The sequence below is a fragment of the Onychostoma macrolepis genome, chromosome 02, assembly GCF_012432095.1.
Source record: "Onychostoma macrolepis isolate SWU-2019 chromosome 02, ASM1243209v1, whole genome shotgun sequence".
NCBI lineage: Eukaryota > Metazoa > Chordata > Actinopteri > Cypriniformes > Cyprinidae > Onychostoma > Onychostoma macrolepis.
Genome location: NC_081156.1, coordinates 30767203 through 30790347, shown reverse-complemented (window position 1 = coordinate 30790347; position 23145 = coordinate 30767203). Strand labels below are relative to the sequence as shown.

Sequence of the window (23145 nt, the reverse complement as noted above, 5' to 3'; positions counted from 1 at the left end):
CCTGACTTTCAGGCTAAAACTTTTGAGTTTTTTGAGTTCATGTGAAATTCCACCCTAAAGAATCACAAAGTCAAAGATGACCAGAGCTACATAACAAAGTCAAACAAAATGAAATTTAACATTGTAGGTAAATGAAAATGTTTTTGTTCCACAGGGTCTATACGTAGTGTTCCACTTCACTGTTCACCTCTCGTCTCACTTCTTTAAGGCCTACCCACATCCCGTTTGTACCATCAATCACATCTCAAAACATCCCCAAATGCACACAACGTGTACACAGCTTCAAAATCATAACCTAACCGGCACAGTTTATGAATATGCTTATTAAATGAAACGCTACATATCAGTGAACAGCTTTAATGTTCATTCACAACAAAGATGTCAGACCTAAACTAACAGCTGTTATGAAATGGCAGACACATCAGTGCAGTTGTATGATACTATTTTTAACACTGGTTTGCCCTAAAACCTCTGACTCATGACTGGTTCCAGTGTTTTATATAGTTAAACCTGGGGCCTCATTTATAAAGCGTGTGTAAGCACAGATTTGATCTTAGAGTGTGCGTACGCTTAAATCCACGCCAGCGCTCATATTTATAAAAACGGTCTTTGACGTGGAAAAGTGCTTAGCGTCACGTCAGGGTCCGAGCAGACGTACGTACTTTTTGTTGTCGGAGTAATGCAGATTTTTTTAAATGTAAGCTGTTCTTGCAGGTTGCTGTTCTAAATTATGATGATTGGTGATATTTTATATGTTAATGATATTAATTAGGAGTCGTTTACAAGGCAGAGAGCTGAAACCATTCAATTGCGCGCAAGTTCAAGATAATTTGCAATTCATAGATTTCACATCTGAAAGAGGCGCGTACGCTCGTTTTCTGTTCGTACGTTCATTCTATGAATGAGAAGATTTTAATTTAACTGAACACTTTTATTAATAAAGACAGCAGGTGGAACCCACATATGAACACAGCACAAGTCTTTTGAATTGATGAAAAAAAAAAAAAGCCAAAAACATATGAAGAGTTCATTTGCAAAAACATATAACTCCGTTTTTAACAATTCTCAGAAATCATGTTTTTTCATTGTGCATTCCAATTAATCTCAATCAAACTGCAGTTGGGTTGTTTTGACTGGGTTAAAAAAAACAAAACAAAAAACAACCAACAACAACAACAACAACAAAAAAACAGCTAACAAACACAATAAAAATAAAACCTAACATAATAATAACAATAAAAAACGGAAATGTTTGAAAACAAAAAACAAAAACGGAGTTGTCTGTTTTTGCAAATAAACTCTTCATATATATACATATACACATTAGGGTGCATCAAAAAACACAATTCTTGAATTTTTCACTCTTTGTTATATTGCAGCCATTTGCTAAAATCATTTAAGTTCATTTTTTCCCTCATTAATGTAAACACAGCACCCCATATTGACAGAAAAACACAGAATTGTTGACATTTTTGCAGATTTATTAAAAAAGAAAAACTGAAATATCACATGGTCCTAAGTATTCAGACCCTTTGCTGTGACACTCATATATTTAACTCAGGTGCTGTCCATTTCTTCTGATCATCCTTGAGATGGTTCTACACCTTCATTTGAGTCCAGCTGTGTTTGATTATACTGATTGGACTTGATTAGGAAAGCCACACACCTGTCTATATAAGACCTTACAGCTCACAGTGCGTGTCAGAGCAAATGAGAATCATGAGGTCAAAGGAACTGCCTGAAGAGCTCAGAGACAGAATTGTGGCAAGGCACAGATCTGGCCAAGGTTACAAAAACACTTCTGCTGCACTTAAGGTTCCTAAGAGCACAGTGGCCTCCATAATCCTTAAATGGAAGACGTTTGGGACGACCAGAACCCTTCCTAGAGCTGGCCGTCCGGCCAAACTGAGCTATCGGGGGAGAAGAGCCTTGGTGAGAGAGGTACAGAAGAACCCAAAGATCACTGTGGCTGAGCTCCAGAGATGCAGTCGGGAGATGGGAGAAAGTTGTAGAAAGTCAACCATCACTGCAGCCCTCCACCAGTCGGGGCTTTATGGCAGAGTGGCCCGACGGAAGCCTCTCTTCAGTGCAAGACACATGAAAGCCCGCATGGAGTTTGCTAAAAAACACCTGAATAAGATTCTCTGGTCTGATGAGACCAAGATAGAACTTTTTGGCCTTAATTCTAAGCGGTATGTGTGGAGAAAACCAGGCACTGCTCATCACCTGTCCAATACAGTCCCAACAGTGAAGCATGGTGGTGGCAGCATCATGCTGTGGGGGTGTTTTTCAGCTGCAGGGACAGGACGACTGGTTGCAATCGAGGGAAAGATGAATGCGGCCAAGTACAGGGATATCCTGGACGAAAACCTTCTCCAGAGTGCTCAGGACCTCAGACTGGGCCGAAGGTTTACCTTCCAACAAGATAATGACCCTAAGCACACAGCTAAAATAATGAAGGAGTGGCTTCACAACAACTCCGTGACTGTTCTTGAATGGCCCAGCCAGAGCCCTGACTTAAACCCAACTGAGCATTTCTGGAGAGACCTAAAAATGGCTGTCCACCAAAGTTTACCATCCAACCTGACAGAACTGGAGAGCATCTGCAAGGAGGAATGGCAGAGGATTCCCAAATCCAGGTGTGAAAAACTTGTTGCATCTTTCCCAAAAAGACTCATGGCTGTATTAGATCAAAAGGGTGCTTCTACTAAATACTGAGCAAAGGGTCTGAATACTTAGGACCATGTGATATTACAGTTTTTCTTTTTTAATAAATTTGCAAAAATGTCAACAATTGTGTTTTTCTGTCAATATGGGGTGCTGGTGTGTACATTAATGAGGAAAAAAATGAACTTATGAATGATTTTAGCAAATGGCTGCAATATAACAAAGAGTGAAAAATTTAAGAGGGTCTGAATACTTTCTGTACCCACTGTAGATGTCTCGTGTTTATTGAGAGTAGCATTGTATTTGTTACAGTAAATTAACATGATGTTGCTCATTGGAGCAGACTCTGGCACAGACTGAGCATTTAAGTTTAGTTAGTGTCAGCTCTTACCATTTAGGCCCTGTTAGTTGCCAGTGAGTTAGCCACTAGAGAGGGTTTGTTCTTTTAAGTGTGTCAGTATCGCCCCTTGTGTTTACCAATAAAGTCAATTAAACTTTATATGTGTGTCCGACATCCATCACTGCTGCACAAAATTCAGGGTAAGACCACGTGAACATGTCCCATTGACCTCCATTCATTTTGTCTATAGGACAAATTAATGGAGAATCTTGAAAGTTGAATTCTGAGAAATGCCCAAGTTGCACAAAGGGCAAACAAACAACTTTTACTTTGATAACCCTATAGAACATGTTACTGTATAAAAGTTCACTGTACTCAACATTTCCAGGTCAACCTTTTGGCAATTAGACAAAAAATTGCACATTTTTTGAAATTTCGCCAAAGTTCATGTGTTAGGTGGCACCCCTAGATCTCAGTGGAATTCCTCAAAACTTTGCAAAAGTAATTTTTATGTTAATTGGAACAAAATGCAATGCCAGCCAAATTGATATTTTGAAATTAAAATTTCCCATTCAAATTTGATGCACCCTAATATACATACATACACACAAACACTGAAAATGAATTTAAAAAATACCGTTCACTCAAAAAATTACACAAACAAACAAACAAACAAACAAACAAAAACTATGTTACCATGATGCAATTTTCAGTCTATATATTTTAAATGTTTTAAAAAATACATTAGCTAGAAGGTAAGGTAATCTGAACACACTTTTATATGACATTTAAACCTGGGTATAAATCTAAAATTGAAGATGAACCTGATCCTGACATAATGGCTGCTTCCTTTTGTTTTTGGCATGTTTTTTTTAACTGTACATAGAAGTAGATGTGCAGTCTAATACTGTTGTCTGTTTTGTCTCATATTACACCTGTGTAGGCTGATTTGTTTATCATATTTAAATTCCACTTTTGTGTTTATTCTTGGTCAGAATAAATAATTCTTGGTCATCTCAATTAGCTTCACCTAAGAATGCTGAGAGTGTTATGAATGATATATACGAGACTATAAGTAAAGAAACAACGAAAGTGCGATTTAAATCAGATAAAAAGTAATATTGTTTAACTGAACGAGAAACATATGGCCAGAAATAAGATACAATGTCGCCATCTAGTGGTTATCAGTCAAAGTGCACTAGACAGACTTGTGATTTGGCTTTTAAACTGTATGTATAAGTAATACTGTATTTGCACTTGTGCTGCATTAGAAGGTCTGGCTTCATAACCATTTGAAATGAAATGTTAAATATAACATGGGAAGTGAGGTAAATATTTTATCCAACCACCTTTTAATTTCCATGTGAGGTTAGTTGTCACAGTTTGCTCAAGTTAATATCACTGTGGGATTATTTTTGAAAGTTAGAAAGTTCTGTGTCAATCAAAATCAAATTAATGGCATAATTCACATTCATACACAAAAAGTAAGACCTTTTGGATCTGGATGTTTGAATCTAATATACTAAACCAGTGCTAGAGAAAGCACATCTTAATTGGACAGCCTTGGCTGAATTTCAGAATAACATACTAGCATACTGTTCTCATTATTTCTACCACTTAAATATATGGCCATTGTGACAACTTCCCCATGTGACAATTAGCCACAGTTTATTTTTGAGCATCATCAGCTGAAATGGTGGGTGGTTTCTTGTTTGATGGTTTGCACACTTCTGAATAAATTGTATGGTCTGTTTCAGAGTTTTTGTTTGTTGATTTCTGGTATTGTCCTACTGTGCAGTAGATTGTGTTGGGCCGTTTATCTCCAGATTCCTCTTGTGTCTGGGCTTGAACCTAATGAAATGCATATAGAAGTATTATTTTTAAAATGCATTCCTGTGCAGTTATGAAATGCTATATTGTACTTGTCACGAAACTGGTCTGTGGACCTCCGTCCAATTGCCACCAGAGGTCGCCCTTCCATTATATTGACTTTCACATTACACAGACTGTTGCATGTCACTCTGGACTGCATTTCCCATCATCCACTGCACTGATTACACACAGCTGTAACCAGTCACACTCACACTATATTACACCCTCTCAGATCCTTCTCAAACTGCTGAGTATTGTTTAGCTTTTATCACTGTTTAGCTGATAGCTACTTTACGGAGCCTGCCCTTGCTTTCCCAGTTTAGTCATAGTCTTGCCTTGCCTTGCCTGTTTTTTCCTGTGTTCTGATTCTCGCCTGTGTATTTCGGATTACCACTTTCGTCTTGCCTTTTGGACTCTGTTTGCCCCTGCCTGGACATTTGCTGTGTACCTGAATACGGGTTATGCCCAACAGACTTCCGTATTCTGCTAACCAGGTCTCGTTGCTTCCGGTTCACGCGTTTTGCAAGTGCCCATTAAATATGAAGCTTTTTTACTCAAGATGCCTTCAAAGTAGACACTAAAGATAATCATAACCAATGTCCATCACATATGTGGATTGATATATAAAAGTTTACAATTTTTATTCTTTTCAATAACATTTATATACAAAAGTCAAATAAAAGGTCAACAATAAAAACAGCTAGCTGATTTAACTGATTACCTTTAAAAGTCCATTGATATCGCCATTTTTTAATACTGCTATTAATACGTTCTCCGACAAGCGGAAGCGATGATACCTGTTTTCCGGGTTTGGTTAGGTGACATTCGACATATACCCAATTATCTCTCTTTGTCTTGCCCTGTTGGATATTGTTAGCCGTCAAACGACCATGCCCGTTTTGGATTTCTCTCTTGCCTTGCCCTCAATATATCTGTTTGCCGTTGTCAGAACCTTGCCTGTTTTATGACCACGTCTTTGAATAAAGCTTTTGCAGATGGATTCGCACATCTCACATCTCTGTCGCTCTGTTATATTTCACTATATTGTGTCTTAACAACTGCTGTATAATTTTTATTAACTATTTTCACTGTGAACCTGCATGACATGCATATTATGGTGATGTGTTTGCTATACAATTTTAACATCAAATATAACAAGAAGATATATGCTTGAATAGGTTGGGAACCACTGATTTGTGTAGATGGAAGCTTTGTGTGACTGAAACCAAAACATCAAGACAAACAAATATACAAATATTGCAGAAATGTATATGATATATCCCTCCAAAATATTTTGATGTCTAACATGATTAAAAAGAGCTAGACCGCATGACAGCATATCCTTGATATCAGCGAGATGATGATCAATTAATCACAGAAGCTTACCTGAACTTGAGAATAGAGTGTACAACCCTCTACTACCTCCTCCTGGGCACCTATGAGGTTTAGAATGTACAGTAATATATCAACATTAAGACTTATCAAAATAAATAAACAAATAAACATATACACATACATACATATATATATATTCATTTATTTATCTAAAAAAGCCAAGTGTTATTTTAGGTAATTAAATTTAGCACACAGTTTAGAAGAAAAGAAGATATTCATATTGTCTGCTCTATTGCTCTAAACTGAGTTTTTTAGTTTTATGTTGTGCAACTTCTGCTTCTGAGGGTTTCTTCATGTGTAAACAACATGTAGCGTAAACCATTTCAGTTCTAAATGACGATAATGAGTTCATTAGTCTTGAGTAGTAAACTTTGTTCTTAAATATTCCTCAATTAATGTTTTTTTTTTTTTTTTTTTTTTGGCACCAGCAAAGAAGAAATATGTTTCTGTTCTCCTAATCATGTGCAAAACATTATGCTATTTAAACCTGAACAGGCTGTGTTGTGTTGTGTTGACGTGAATACAGGATCTAAAAATTAAGCTCTAAACTGGAAAAGCTAGAGTGTAATGTAAGATTAACAGTGGTTCTTAGGTATATTTTCTGGGTGATTACTAATTTACGATATTTAAACAATGCAATCCAAGGATATTCAATGCAGAAAATAGCTAGTAAAGGTGTGAGCTCCATAAGGTGATTTATAATACATAGTATAGTCATAAAAACATAATAAAGTCCTCCGCTACTATGTATTCTTAAAGTGTTTATTTCTACTACATTTGATCTCTTTCTCTTCAACAAACAGCCAGATTAAGGAATGGCTTGACACAAACAATACCGAGGCAGAGCCTAGACAGAGATTTCTTTTGTGTAGGCTTAAATTCTGCAACCTACCCCTGAAATCTCATAAATATTAATTTAATTCGTACCTGCACACACAACTACCTACTAGCCTACATCTTTGGCACGGCCGCCTGATTTATTATAGCTAACCACCCTGCTGAAAAAAACAATAGAACCCTGCCCAAAACACAATAGAAAATGTAATGGATTTAATGGTTATGATGGGAATTGTATTGGTGTTAATGGAAACTATAGTGGTGTCTACTGGTATGTGATAGATTCTATTGGTGGGATGTTAAATCCTATTGGAAAAATGCCCAAAACACACTACAAAAGGAATTTTGTAATGGTTTTACTGGAAAAGCTAATGGTTCATAATGGTATTTTAATGTAAACCACTGGAATTTCTGTGATGGTTTCTAATGGGCTTCTATTGTTTTTTTTTTTTTAGTAGGGCACCTATTAAAATCTGTGTGGCAAAACTGCGCAACGTATGGGAAGCCAAACAACCCAAAAGTGGGAGAAACAGTGCGATATTAAAGAGTTTGCGCCGCGCTGTCCTGTCATAGGCTCAATGGACCGAGCGGCACGACCGACTCTACAGCGCAGGGAGGGCGTGTTTGCTAGCGCCACCGAACTGACAGCGCAGCGCGAACATAAGTTCGTATTTTTCCTGCACGTTAACATAATGAAGATCAGTATTAAGTTAATAACCCTAAAATAAATGCAGTGCAAAATTCAAAATACATCATATTGAATTTACATACAATTTACAATTTTGAAAAGAGTTTGTTTTTAAATCAATTAATTAAATTGTATTTATTTATTTATTTAATATGTAGCGTAGAGAAAAGCCTGACAAACGTAGCCATTATATAAAATTGCACTGTTAAAGTTAAAGAACATTACCTTGGATGTTCCCTGGTCTTTAGAGACCAAAAAAAAAAATAAATAAATAAATAAAAAAATTCCTTGGACCACAAAAAGCAAGGGTATGTTTGCAGCAATAGCCAACATTGTATGGGTCAAAATTGTCAATTTTTTCTTTTATTCCAAAAATCATTAGGATATTACTGTAAGTAAAGATCATCCATGAAGATATTTTGTAAATCCCCAAATAAATCAAAACTTAAATTTTGATTAGTAATATATGCTAAGAACTTCATTTGGACAAAAGCGATTTTCTCAATATTTAGATTTTTTTTTTTTTTTTTTTGCACCATCAGATTCCAGATTTTCAAATTCAAATTTTTTTGGTTGTTTGGCTTCCCATACAACGCACTGCAGCGCGGGAGATTGTATTAGCGCAGAGCACTATAAATGTATTTATTCGTGTTAAAACCATGGCTAATTTTCGTAAGGGAACATGGAAACTCAGAGAGAATATTAGATGCGTTGATGGTGGTGAAATTATTACCGACATTAAAACACGTTATTAACATCAACAGCCGGAGTGCTGATGTCTTTTCAGGGCATAGCTGTCCGTCAATTATGATAATTTGCATTTAGCCGCAAACATGAGGTGTGAGCACCGAGTTCACCTTCAAATCATGAAGTCAAATTCACATTTCACTAAAACAGCACCATGGAGGAACAAATAGTCCCATGCCAGTGGGATAACAATATGATTTGCTATAAAGTGCTCTGTGAATAAAACTCAAAATAGAAAAATAGCTAATAGATGTGATGTGAAGGTAAATTACACAAAGTCATATCTTGTCATATCTGTCATATTATTTAGGTTCCTCCATTGTCCAAAACGTAGCGTATTGTCTAAAACAAAGTTATGACTCTGTGTACGTTCACATACATTGATACTGGTCTGCGCTTCACTACAATACATTTTCCCGCGCTGCAGTGCGTCGCGCAGCTTTGCCACACAAATTTTGATAGGTGGCTATATAATAAAACAGGCGGTGTGCCAGAGGACTGAAAGGTTCTGCCTCGATGCGGTTTGTGTCAAGCCATTGGTTAATCTGGCTGTTTGATGAAGAGAAAGAGACCAAATGTAGCAGAAATAAACATGTTAAGAATCTGTAGAAGCAGAGGACTATTATTATTATTTTTAAGGACTATTATTATGTTGTAATGTTTGGTTGACCAATCAGCGGAGAGGCGTTTCACTCCGCCCACTTGTAGAGATCGAATATTCAAGTAGTTTATCCCTTTTCTGTCCCTGAGCGTAAAAGCGAAAACTGAAGCCGAATTCTTGATTTTTCGTTTTGTTTGAACAAATGAAAACGAAAAATGTGGCGTTTTTCATTTTCAGATTTCAATATTAAATAAAAACGAATTATCCGAAGGTACACGGACCGTGTTGGAGGGTTCCTGCTACAGTGCGTGTGTTTGGTTGAACATCAGTACCCAGAAGGTCCGTGTACCTTCGGATAATTCGTTTTTTTATTTAATATTGAAATCTGAAAATGAAAAACGCCACATTTTTCGTTTTCATTTGTTCAAACAAAACGAAAAATCAAGAATTCGGCTTCAGTTTTCGTTTTTACGTTCAGGGACAGAAAAGGGATAAACTACTTGAATATTCGATCTCTACAAGTGGGCGGAGTGAAACGCCCTCTCCGCTGATTGGTCAACCAAACATTACAACATAATAATAGTCCTTAAAAATAATAATAATAGTCCTCTGCTTCTACAGATTCTTAACATGTTTATTTCTGCTACATTTGGTCTCTTTCTCTTCATCAAACAGCCAGATTAACCAATGGCTTGACACAAACCGCATCGAGGCAGAACCTTTCAGTCCTCTGGCACACCGCCTGTTTTATTATATAGCCACCTATCAAAATTTGTGTGGCAAAGCCGCGCGACGCACTGCAGCGCGGGAAAATGTATTGTAGTGAAGCGCAGACCAGTATCAATGTATGTGAACGACACAGAGTCATAACTTTTGTTTTAGACAATACGCTACGTTTTGGACAATGGAGGAACCTAAATAATATGACAGATATGACAAGATATGACTTTGTGTAATTTACCTTCACATCACATCTATTAGCTATTTTTCTATTTTGAGTTTTATTCACAGAGCACTTTATAGCAAATCATATTGTTATCCCACTGGCATGGGACTATTTGTTCCTCCATGGTGCTGTTTTAGTGAAATGTGAATTTGACGTCATGATTTGAAGGTGAACTCGGTGCTCACACCTCATGTTTGCGGCTAAATGCAAATTATCATAATTGACGGACAGCTATGCCCTGAAAAGACATCAGCACTCCGGCTGTTGATGTTAATAACGTGTTTTAATGTCGGTAATAATTTCACCACCATCAACGCATCTAATATTCTCTCTGAGTTTCCATGTTCCCTTACGAAAATTAGCCATGGTTTTAACACGAATAAATACATTTATAGTGCTCTGCGCTAATACAATCTCCGCGCTGCAGTGCGTTGTATGGAAGCCAAACAACCAAAAAAATTGAATTTGAAAATCTGGAATCTGATGGTGCAAAAAAAAAAAAAAAAAAATCTAAATATTGAGAAAATCGCTTTTGTCCAAATGAAGTTCTTAGCATATATTACTAATCAAAATTAAGTTTTGATTTATTTGGGGATTTACAAAATATCTTCATGGATGATCTTTACTTACAGTAATATCCTAATGATTTTTGGAATAAAAGAAAAATTGACAATTTTGACCCATACAATGTTGGCTATTGCTGCAAACATACCCTTGCTTTTTGTGGTCCAGGAATTTTTTATTTATTTATTTTTTTTTTTTGGTCTCTAAAGACCAGGGAACATCCAAGGTAATGTTCTTTAACTTTAACAGTGCAATTTTATATAATGGCTACGTTTGTCAGGCTTTTCTCTACGCTACATATTAAATAAATAAATAAATAAAATTTAATTAATTGATTTAAAACAAACTCTTTTCAAAATTGTAAATTGTATGTAAATTCAATATGATGTATTTTGAATTTTGCACTGCATTTATTTTAGGGTTATTAACTTAATACTGATCTTCATTATGTTAACGCAGGGAAAAATACGAACTTCTTATGTTCGCGCTGCGCTGTCAGTTCGGTGGCGCTAGCAAACACGCCCTCCCTGCGCTGTAGAGTCGGTCGTGCCGCCGGTCCATTGAGCCTATGACAGGACAGCGCGGCGCAAACTCTTTAATATCGCACTGTTTCTCCCACTTTTGGGTTGTTTGGCTTCCCATACGTTGCGCAGTTTTGCCACACAGATTTTAATAGGTGCCTTACTAAAAAAAAAAAAACAATAGAAGCCCATTAGAAACCATCACAGAAATTCCAGTGGTTTACATTAAAATACCATTATGAACCATTAGCTTTTTCCAGTAAAACCATTACAAAATTCCTTTTGTAGTGTGTTTTGGGCATTTTTCCAATAGGATTTAACATCCCACCAATAGAATCTATCACATACCAGTAGACACCACTATAGTTTCCATTAACACCAATACAATTCCCATCATAACCATTAAATCCATTACATTTTCTATTGTGTTTTGGGCAGGGTTCTATTGTTTTTTTCAGCAGGGTGGTTAGCTATAATAAATCAGGCGGCCGTGCCAAAGATGTAGGCTAGTAGGTAGTTGTGTGTGCAGGTACGAATTAAATTAATATTTATGAGATTTCAGGGGTAGGTTGCAGAATTTAAGCCTACACAAAAGAAATCTCTGTCTAGGCTCTGCCTCGGTATTGTTTGTGTCAAGCCATTCCTTAATCTGGCTGTTTGTTGAAGAGAAAGAGATCAAATGTAGTAGAAATAAACACTTTAAGAATACATAGTAGCGGAGGACTTTTATTATGTTTTTATGACTATTATTATGTTGTAATGTTTGGTAGACCAATCAGCGGAGAGGGAGTTTCACTCCGCCCACTTGTAGAGATCGAATATTCAAGTAGTTTATCCCTTTTCTGTCCCTGAAAGTAAAACGAAAATGAAGCCGAATTCTTGATTTTTCGTTTTGTTTGAACAAATGAAAACGAAAAAGGTGGCGTTTTTTTTCATTTTTCAGATTTCAATATTAAATCAAAAAACGAATTATCCGAAGGTACACGGACCCAACACATTACTAAACAGAAAAGACAACAACATGTCATTAAATAAAAGTAATTCAAATATGAGAAACCCAACACCCTCAACCATGTTTCGTTTATATATACCGGACACTGCAGCAGTCAGTCACGTCAGATTAGCGAAGCCGGTGTGAGCGCTGAAGAGTATAAAAATTAACGGAACCAGACAAACTGGAAACTGCAGCCAACCGCCACAGAGCAGAGCCAGCAACGATGCAAAACAGCATAGAAGCAAGGGGCTGACAGCAGCGGGAATACACTGGATAATACCGCTATCTGCCACCCCAAACGAAAGTAGCACAGGCGTACAGCAGTACACAAGCAACAGGATGCTGCAACAAAAACACACATAAATAAGCTCCCACATATGGCTAAAATCTCCAGTTATATACACAACAATTTTACACATACCAGAGTAAGCAGTCCGACCAAACACACGTCGCAAACATTAACCAGTTGACATCTCGTACCAGGGGCAGAGCCAGACATTAGAAACAACCGGGGCTTAGCACAAATGTTGTTGCCCATTTGGGTGAATTAATCCTAATGTTTAGTTGACAAATGTGCTTAAGTTAAATCATGCAATAACGGGGTGGTCTAACTGCAAATCAAGGATCTCCAACAATCCCATTTAAACATGGGCTTCAGTATTCTGAAGTGAATACATGAGGCCAACAGAAGAACATTTACTGTATTTATATTAGAGTTCTTAAGGGAGTAGCATAAGAAACTTGCATACAGGACCGTACACAGGTTTTTATAAATCCTGAGGTCCCAAAATGGAGATTGGTAGGGGGGTTTGGGGGCATGGTCCCCCGAGAAAATTGATTTTTCTGACTTACATGCGTGCATTTTAAGATGTTTTAAGGCTCATAAATTGGATAATATAGGTTTAAAACCAAGTCAGTGAGCAGTAGTAGCATAAATTATTTCTCAAGATTTCAGATTCTCAAACATGAAAATCAGATTAAATGTAGCAATGAAGGATCCACACTACAAACTGTAAATGGAGATGTAGTTTGTTTAGGTTTATGAATTTAATAAACTCAAGTTATAATTATCCTGGTAGCCTTCAGTAAAATCAAGTGTCTAAAATGATTAAACATGAATATTATTTTATATATTTTTAATTCACACTAACAGAAATTAATCTTTTCCAATAATTTTAAACTGATTTTTACATTTTATGGGCATTTTTACCTTTTATGAAACCATTTTTCTAAAAGTGTCCATTATCTTTTGAGTCAAATTCTTACATTTCATCAGTGAAGAATAAGACATTTGGGCTGTTACCAAGCAAATGAAATCAACACAGAAGCATCTGAAGAGGCATTTTAGATAGATTTACACAGTTTAATGCAAGACATGAATGCATTTAACTGCAATTACAAATGCATAAATAAGTTTTAGATATATTAAACATAAAACGTTAAATACTATTTTAAATGATTTAAAACATGAAAAATCTAAATGTAAAATTAAAACCGCCAGTAGGAGGCAGCAAATCACTGTTAATAAATGAGTCAATTGAACCGAATCATTTAAACGGTTGATTCATTCAAGGAACGTCTTGTTGCTCGGAGACTCAAAGTGCTGTGGCCGTGTTTGGAATGATTTTGCTGGCGAAATAGAGCAACAACAGCCAATATGGTGTCTAAAACGTAAGTCTCTTGATATTAACCTATTATTTATTGAACCGTTGTATAAAAATCCATCACATTTGTAACCATGCTCATTTTATGAAAAAAAACAGCAGTCGGTGTCACACACACACACACACACACACACACACACACATTAATAGACTGAATCATGCAGCGAAAGAAGGCACTCTAGCTTTAAAGGGGTCATATAATGGTACATGCACTTTTACAAGTTGATTGTACTGAAATGTGTGTTAGCAGTGCCTGTACACAACCATCATAAAATGATAAAAATCCATCCAGTGTTTTTTTTTTTAATCTCCTTATTTGTTTTACCCTGTCTCAAATCAAGCCGTTACGGTCGGACGCCCCTCCCACGATGGTTGATTGACAGCAGTGTTTCAACACAGACCCGCCCTTGCTCGTGAGCGAGCTGTCAATCATAGTCCGCGCGTCATTGTTGATATACGCTGGAGCTGTCTATGAGCAGAATGGCGTCTAAGCGATTGTGGTGTTCTGTTCTCGGGTGCAATAATGAACACAGCAGTCATTTTGATGTTCCTAAGTCCGAACCGCTGAAGACACAGTGGCTGAGTTTTGCTTTTGAAGGGAATATTCCCCACGAGCAACGTCAATGTTTTCATGTTTGCGCGAATCATTTTCACCAGACTGCTTTATAAATGAAGGTCAGTATAAAGCTGGTTTTGCTAAGAAGCTGCTCCTGAAAAAGAATCGGTACCAACTATTCGTGTTCCTGCTGAACCTCCAGAAGAAGTGAGTGTAACGTTTAATTAACCTTTATATTAATCTTTATATTAATCTTTGCAAATCGCTAGCACGCTTCACGATGTATGTGGCTAATGTTTACATTCAGGGTACATGCATGTTTTCTATTCTGACGTTCTCAATATAATTAATAATCCACGTTTATAATGAACAAAACATTATGGTTATTGTGTTATTACAAACTGTGTACGCAGATATTAAAGTTAACATTATAACACTACACTAAGCTTACTTTTGTAGATGGTTTATAACGGTGTCTGTTAAGAAGTAATGTAAAATTAAATAAATAAAAACAGTTATAACTGCATGAAAATTAATGGTAACACAATACCTGCAAAATACTGTTTACATCCTGCAAATGCATATGATCCAAGACTATAAATACTCTAATTGATGTTTTCAATATTATGCCAGAATAAGTTATGTTATCTGATCACATATTTACTTTTGTATAGGCAAGCACATCTTACCCTCAACTGTTGTCAAGGCAACACTCCACGTGTGTTGTGTCAAAAACGCCCCACAGAACAGAGGGGCGGGGCGAGCAAAGCTCATTAGCATTTAAAAACACATGCACTAAAACCGTGTGCTGAAAACAGAGCTGTTTTTGAGCAGGTAAAATGAGTGTTTTCTTACAATACTAATGAGAATTTTTAATTAAAGTATATTACAAACTTTCAATTTAGACCCTAAAGAATCATATTAGCTTGTACAAAAATGGCATTACATGACCCCTTTAAATGTGCAAGCACACGAAGTTAGTCTAGCCCCTGTCTCGTACAGCTATGAATGACACAAAAATGATAACATTAATATAACACTGATATAAAAGACACTAAACAACGCCGGTACAATACTTACCCTCCCAATAGATGCACGAAAACAAGCCAAAGCGAGCCGTGACTAAATTAACCACACTGCTTGTGTGCAAAATAATAATAATAATTTTTAGTGAATTGTTGGCCTTCTGGAAAGTATGTTCATTTACTGTATATGTACTCAATATTTCGTAGGGGTTCCTTTTGCTTTAATTACTGCCCCAATTCGGCATGGCATAGAGGTGATCAGTTTGTGGCACTGCAGAGGTGGTATGGAAGCCCAGTTTGCTTTGATAGCAGCCTTCAGCTCATCTGCATTGTTGGGTCTGGTGTCTCTCATCTTCCTCTAGGCAATACCCCATAGATTCTCTATGGGGTTCAGGTCAGGCGAGTTTGCTGGCCAATCAAGCACAGTAACACTATGGTCATTGAACCAGCTTTTGGTACCTTTGGCAGTGTGGGCAGGTGCCAAGTCCTGCTGGAAAATGAAATCAGCATCTCCATAAAGCTTGTCAGCAGAAGGAAGCATGAAGTGCTCTAAAATTATGGCTGCGTTGACTGTGGACTTCAGAAAACACAGTGGACCAACACCAGCAGATGACATGGCAGCCCAAATCATCACAGACTGTAGAAACTTCACACTGGACTTTAAGCAACATGGATTCTGTGCCTCTCCACTCTTCCTCCAGACTCTGGGACCTTGATTTCCAAATGAAATGCAAAATTTACTTTCATCTGAAAAGAGGACTTTGGACCACTGAGCAACAGTCCAGTTCTTTTTCTCCTTAGCCCAGGTAAGACGCTTCTGACGTTGTCTCTGGTTCAGAAGTGGCTTGGTAGCCCTTTTCCTGAAGATGTCTGAGCGTGGTGACTCTTGATGCACTGACTCCAGCTTCAGTCCACTCCTTGTGAAGCTCTCCCAAGTGTTTGAATCAGCTTTGCTTGACTGTATTCTCAAGCTTGCGGTCATCCCTGTTGCTTGTGCACCTTTTCCTACCCAAATTCTTCCTTCCAGTCAACTTTGCATTTAATATGCTTTGATACAGCACTCTGTAAACAGCCACACCTTTCAGTAATGACCCTCTGTGACTTACCCTCTTTGTGGAGGGCATCAATGTTCGTTTTCTGGATCATTGCCAAGTCAGCAGTCTTCCCCATTATTGTGGTTTCAAAGAACAAGAGATACCCAGAAGTTATACTGTAGGGATGGTCATTAATTGAAACTCAAATGTAAATATTCTAATATTTTGAGATACTGATTCTTGACTTTCATGAGCTGTAAGCTCTAATCATCAAAATTAAAACAAACAAACTTTTGAAATGTTTTACTTTACATGCAATGAATCTAAAATATATGAAAGTTTCACTTTTTGAAATAACTTGCAAGAACAAATTAACTTTTTCACGACATTCTAATTTGCTAGAAACCACAAAAAAAAAAACAAAAAAAAAACAATTGAATGTTAACTTGCACAAATAATAAAAAAAAAATTAAATACATAAGTAAAATTAGAATGTGAAAAATGTGAGACTGAGTACAGAAGTGAACTGAAATTGAGCGGAAGTACGAAGTCTGACGTAGTCAGGCTACAGGTCATTACCCTTTACCTTAAATAAATGTCAAGTATTTACTCCACATTCTCCTATAAACCTATAAACCAAGTAGTCTGACTTTTTTTGTATGCTGCAACATTCCCCAGTTCTGTAACCCATGAAAGATGGTGAACCACATGTTTCTGAAAAGGGAGCTAAAAGACTAACCATAGTATTGTTTTTTTTAATTTATTTATAAGCATTAAATATTAATTTTACATTCAGATAAGCATTTAAACAATAAAACAAAGGACCCATGACAATTTCAGCACTGGGAAGGGATAAATAGTAATGACTGAAATTAACTGAGTGATGGATGCTCCATACTGAACAAAAAGTAGACTGCAAACAGATACTTCTGGCATCTCTGTGTTATTGGTCAGTGACATCCATTTTGATGCTAACTCTCTTTGCGATGAGTAGGCTTGACATCCTAAAATGGGGATACAAGTCAGATAAACATTTATTAGACCTATGGAGAGTACAGTACAACAGGGAAAAGAAAAGAATCTCTCACAATTACATTAAAACTTATTTGAATTAGAGAGAAGTGTGGTGTTTTCATCTGAATGTAGATGACCAAACAAGTAATGCTGCACTCCAGAGTCCAGACCTGCAGTGACAGTGCAAAATATTTATTTATTTATCAATCAATCATAAGAACTTGCATGATAAAAGGTGGAAAATAGAAAAAAAAAAAAAGAAGATATCAGTAACTTAAGATTAGCTGATTGATGAGTTTCAGTTGGTACTGTTAGGAAAAATAAATAATGTACCTTTTGTGTTATTGTTTTGCAGCAGGTTGGTCATGTTTCCTCTGACTCCCACTTTTCAGCTCTCTGATAGGGTGGAGCTAAAACTTTAACAGTGCTCTCTGGGATAGATGAACATCTACAACAACCAAATACAGTGTGTTTTGAATAATATACAATTACTTCAGCAAAACAAATATTTATATTTCGCTATACTATAACCAGTGTTGGGCACGTTACTTTAAAAAAGTAATTAGTTATAGTTACTAGTTACTTCTTATAAATAGTAACTGAGTTAGTAACTGAGTTACATCATTATAAAAGTAACTAATTACCAGGGAAATTAACTATTGCGTTACTTTTTAAAAAATGTTCAAATGTCAAATGACTTTGGATGCCCAATATTAAATATGTTAAATTAATGAAATGGACACTAAAAAGAATAAATTATTATTATAAAACATTGTACATTAATCTACACTATTTATCTACTGACACTTAGTATTAGTCAGTCAAGCATTATAATATAATATTATGATTATTTAATATTATATGATGATAGAACTTTAGTAATTAGAATAACCAAGTATGAATGCATATTTGTCATCAATATAAAACGCACTAAGGATTAATGAGCTGCTGGGTTCATGAATATTAATCACGTTGTCTGCGTTCGCTAGAATTGATTTGCTGAAATCAAAACAGTGATGATAATAGGTGAGCGCCAGCCAATGAGATTGTCGTTTGCGCATTAGTTCCACCCACTACCAGAGAAACCGGCAGTTCTTAAAAGTTATTTTTTACAGGAAAATACAACAAAGAATATCGTTTACATGTAGCGCGTCAGTTCTGCATGTTATGAAAGACTCTCTTGCTCTGTATCTTTCTTTGCGTGCGTGTATGTGAGAGAAAGCGACGGCGAGTCGTGCGCCTTCACACTAGAGTTTATGGTACGTCAAAATACAGCTACACTGCGCATCCATTCAGATGTACTGAAAAATTAAATTCTAATAATATAATATAGTAACGCAATATTTTATTGTCAGTAACGGTAACGGCGTTGTAACGGGGGAAACAGTAATTCGTTTGATTACTCGTTACTGAAAAAAATAACGCCGTTAGTAACGCCGTTTATTTATAACGCCGTTATTCCCATCACTGACTATAACTGCAAACACCAAATACTCACAGTTATCCACTGAAAAAATGGAAACATTTCCATCAGCTTCTCTCTTTGTTCTTCTTGGTTTGAATTCATGTTTATAACGGCAGTTTGACGGCGATTTGACTGAAACTTTGTTTCATCTTTTCCTATACGTTACATATAGGTCCAATACAATCTACAGGGCAAAAAAAGTATTACGTTAGGCTATAACATGAACTCTCGCCAGCATTATTGATCAATTCACAACAGTTTTATCAAGATACTTTAGGGATTAATGTTAAAAATGACAAACCTCCCGGCGGAGAATTGCGCAGGCCTGGACAACGCGATAAACCAGCTTCTTCTTTTAGCTTCTTGAAAGAAACGTGTAACGTTATGCTAACTAAAAATGACAAGGGTTTATGTAAAAGTGATTAAAATATGCTCAAATTAATTAATATTCTCACTTACCAATGTAATCGTCATTCTCCCGAGCGCTGAGCGCAGTCAGCGCACCGTGAACCGTTGAAGTTTAAACAGCAGCACTTGCGCGCTTTTAGTGATCACTCTCGCGAGAGGCGCGCAACTGAAATGCGGCACTGTGCAGACAGGACAAAACAGATCAGTGCATAGATACACATTCAGGTTGTTTGCCGTTTATGTCAAAGATCATTTTATGCATCTGTTTGGATGGATGAGTTACAAGAATAGCCTTTTTAAAGGTCCCATGACATGCTGCTTTTTGGATGTTTTTATATAGGCCTAAGTGGTCCCTAGTACTGTATCTGAAGTCTGTTTCCCCAACCTGGTCTCACAGAATTCCATGTAATGACCACGGACCCTTAACTTTGAATCTTAAAGCACCTAACCCACCCCTACCCTAAACCTACCCACTTCTGAACAATATAAAACGCACACAGGCAAATACAAGTACAGTCACAGGTATTTATTGCAAAATGACCATAAACAAGCAGTATAAAAGCATTACAAACAAGTCGTGTTGCATTCCAAGTCTTCTGAAACCATACAAAGTCTTTATGCAAAGAAGTGATTAAAACACAAGGTTTTAATCGCTGAAAATGATCCCGCTCCGTTAACGCGTTCACATCTCATTCAAAAAGATACTCCCATCCCGTAGCATGACGCAATCGGTCACGACATACAAGAACCAATAGCCTGTCACAACAGCATGACGCAATCGATCACGAGACACGCAAGAGCCAATGGCATTTCAGAAACAAAGCTGACGTAAGGTTTCTTCTGGCGGCATTTTTTGAATTTATGCACAGAGACTGCAGCACATAGCGGACGGAGAGGGCGATCGCGTCTATTCCTCTCACAAATCAATCGTTTTGCCTCGGAAGACTTGGAACATTAATACGTTTTGAATAAATTATGACGGTAGTTGTGTCTGTTTGTTGTATCTTCTGTTTTATTGACAGGTTTAGGGGCAGGGTTCGGGTTACGTGCTCATAAATGTGTAATGTAATATAAATAAAACTGTTGTGGCTGTTTACATTGAAAAATCACACCCCAACATATATGCAATAATGGCAATGTTGTTACCCAATATATAATTTACAACCTGGTCTCAGAGTTCCGTCACTGACTTACATTAGTATCACTTCTGTGAGCCCATCACAGAATTTCTGGCGATTCCGTGATGCCACCACAGATTCGGGGGTTAAGAGTCCGTGGTCATTACACGGAATTCTGTGAGACCGGGTTTGTTTCCCGAAATTCAGCCTTGGTGCAGAATTTCAGCCACTACGAGCCAGTCCCACAATGAGCTTTCCTTAGGACGTGCCATTTCTGTGTCTGTAGCTTTAAATGCTAATGAGGAGGAGAGAGGCGGGGCAAGGTGGAGGGTGGGTGTGTGGCCTTAACCAGCATGCGCTAATATTGACAGTGGATGCGCATGCGCTAATATTGACAGTGGATGTATCGCAATGGCTCGTAGACACACAGTCCTTCAAGCTTTTCAGTTTTACCCAGAATCTGATCCGGATGGAGAAGCACCGGATGAAGAAGTTCAGGCTACAGCAGGACGCTGTAAAATCGGAGAAAGATGCGCTACCGTTTCTTCTGCATTCTTTGTCTGCACGGAAGTTGGAACTGCATTTGAAAAGCCTGACAAAGGCCTGGGCTGATTCAATCCTCTCCTTCACCAGGGACTATCCCAGTCTAAGAGAAATCAGGTAAGAGAAAGATCATGGCAAGCGCTATTCTGTGGATTTAGGATTAAAGCTGAGACTTTGCCTTTACAAAGCACTTTCAGCTGGACATGTGCCCTCAGTCATAACACTGTCATGATAGAGTGTTCAAATAAATCAAAACTAAGCCAAATATGCCATACCAGATATACAAACTGCAAAATGTTGTATTTATACTGTAGCTTAGAAGCTGACAGGTTACTGGAGGAAGCAGAAAGTGTCTTGAAGAAGTCACACCCAAAGCCTGACTGCACACTGACTGTACAAGGGTTTGTACTTGTTAATCAACACACATTTCTCATTTTAATTCTTTGATCCTAATTAAGTGGGACAAAAATGGAAGCCGTTTTGCAAAACACTGCAATATTTAACATGAAATCATTCATGCTGCAGTAATGTAACTGAACTTGTAAAATGCCCCATATGTGAATAATTCAATAGTTACATTGCATGGTTTGTTATAAAGGTTCAGATGCAATAAATCATCTAAACAGTGCATAGACCTTAATCCAACGGAAAGCTGCAACCAGCGGGTGGAAATTCATTTGAACAAACAGGGCTTTTTTTTCTTCTTTCAGCTAATAGGTCATTTTAGTAATATATACCTTTTGTCACTTTAAATGTACAATTTTCTATATGTGTATGATCACGTTTCATTAGCATGTATTTGGTTATATTATATCCTGTTCCTGTTAGAAATATGAAAATAATTAGTTTAAATGATGAGACAGATGTTCTTTCTCTGTTTGATGACAATGTTTTCTTCACACGCTTTCCTTTTAAGGTTTTTGTTTCTGGACTGATCTACAGACTAGGAGTGCAGTGGAAAGAGACAGCTGGAGGAGGATTCAACAAAGCCTTTCTTTTTATTATTACTTTTATTGTTCTTTGACTGACAGGCTTTATGTGATTTTATTTTATTTTGATTTATCTTTGATTAATTAATGATTTGAATTAATGTATTGGTTTTGCTCTATTTTGCCTTGCAACTCTTTTTTTTTTTTTTTTTTTTTTACAGATTTTTTATCATTTCGAAGTTGTGTAAGTATTCTTTAGGGCTGCCATGTTAACAAGTAATGCTGTTCTTATCTAAATACTTAGTTAATTGTTATATAATCAAAAGGTATCATTCTGTTCCTTGTTGTTTAGAACCGTGGGAAAACACCACCAGGGTGTTTATGTTCAACACCTTTACAAGATCTACACATCAGTGACTATACAGTGACTATACAGAACAATATTGTTTTCCTGCAGTGGTTCAGATTTGTACTGCTCATTCATTTTTACCTCACTCACTCATTTTCATATAGATCTGTATGTGTCTGCAAAATATTTTATAATTTAGTTCCATAAAATTTTCTTTAAAAAAAATAAATAAATAAAATGGTAGCTTGAAAATACATGGCTATTAATTAATAAACGTTATAATCAAGCTATATATCTCAGACACACTGCAGTTGAACAAAATGACGTTGCAAATGCGATAAATAGATAGATGTTTATGTTGGGGTTAGGGCCTTAAAATGGAGTAAATCAATTATTAAATAAAGAAGGACAGAAATGTATATCATTGAATGTACTGCAAATAAAGTTAACAGACTTAATATCGCATTTTTGTCATCTGACTTGTGTTGCAGTCTTGATTTAAACCACACCATGCTGGTTTCGTCTGGCCAGAGGAGAAATGGCCCCCCAACCTGGTTTCTTCCAAGGTTTTTTTCTTTTCTTCTCAATTTCTGTCACCAATGAAGTTTTGGTTCCTTGTCACTGTTGCCTTTGGCTTGCTTAGTTGGGGACTTGATTGAACAGATATTATTTGAACTGAACTGCTTGATCAGTTTACTGACATCACTGAATCAATGATGAACTGAATTTAACTGAAACATTTAGTTTACTATTGTCCTCCTGCATTATCGACAAACTGTTTTCTTGTTTAATACTGTAAAGCTGCTCTGACACAATCTGTACTGTATAAAACGCTATATAAATAAAGGTGATTTGACTATACCAGGAG

The 23145-nt window shown here is 36.8% G+C and overlaps 1 long non-coding RNA gene across 1 annotated transcript; it reads left to right on the top strand.

Annotated features, from left to right (window-relative positions):
• Positions 1–15034: 15034 nt before the first annotated feature.
• On the top strand, positions 15035–23138 carry LOC131522699 (uncharacterized). The gene is made up of 3 exons (XR_009266619.1): positions 15035–21116; positions 21314–21400; positions 21916–23138. It is a non-coding gene; the product is annotated as an uncharacterized LOC131522699 (long non-coding RNA).
• Positions 23139–23145: the final 7 nt, after the last annotated feature.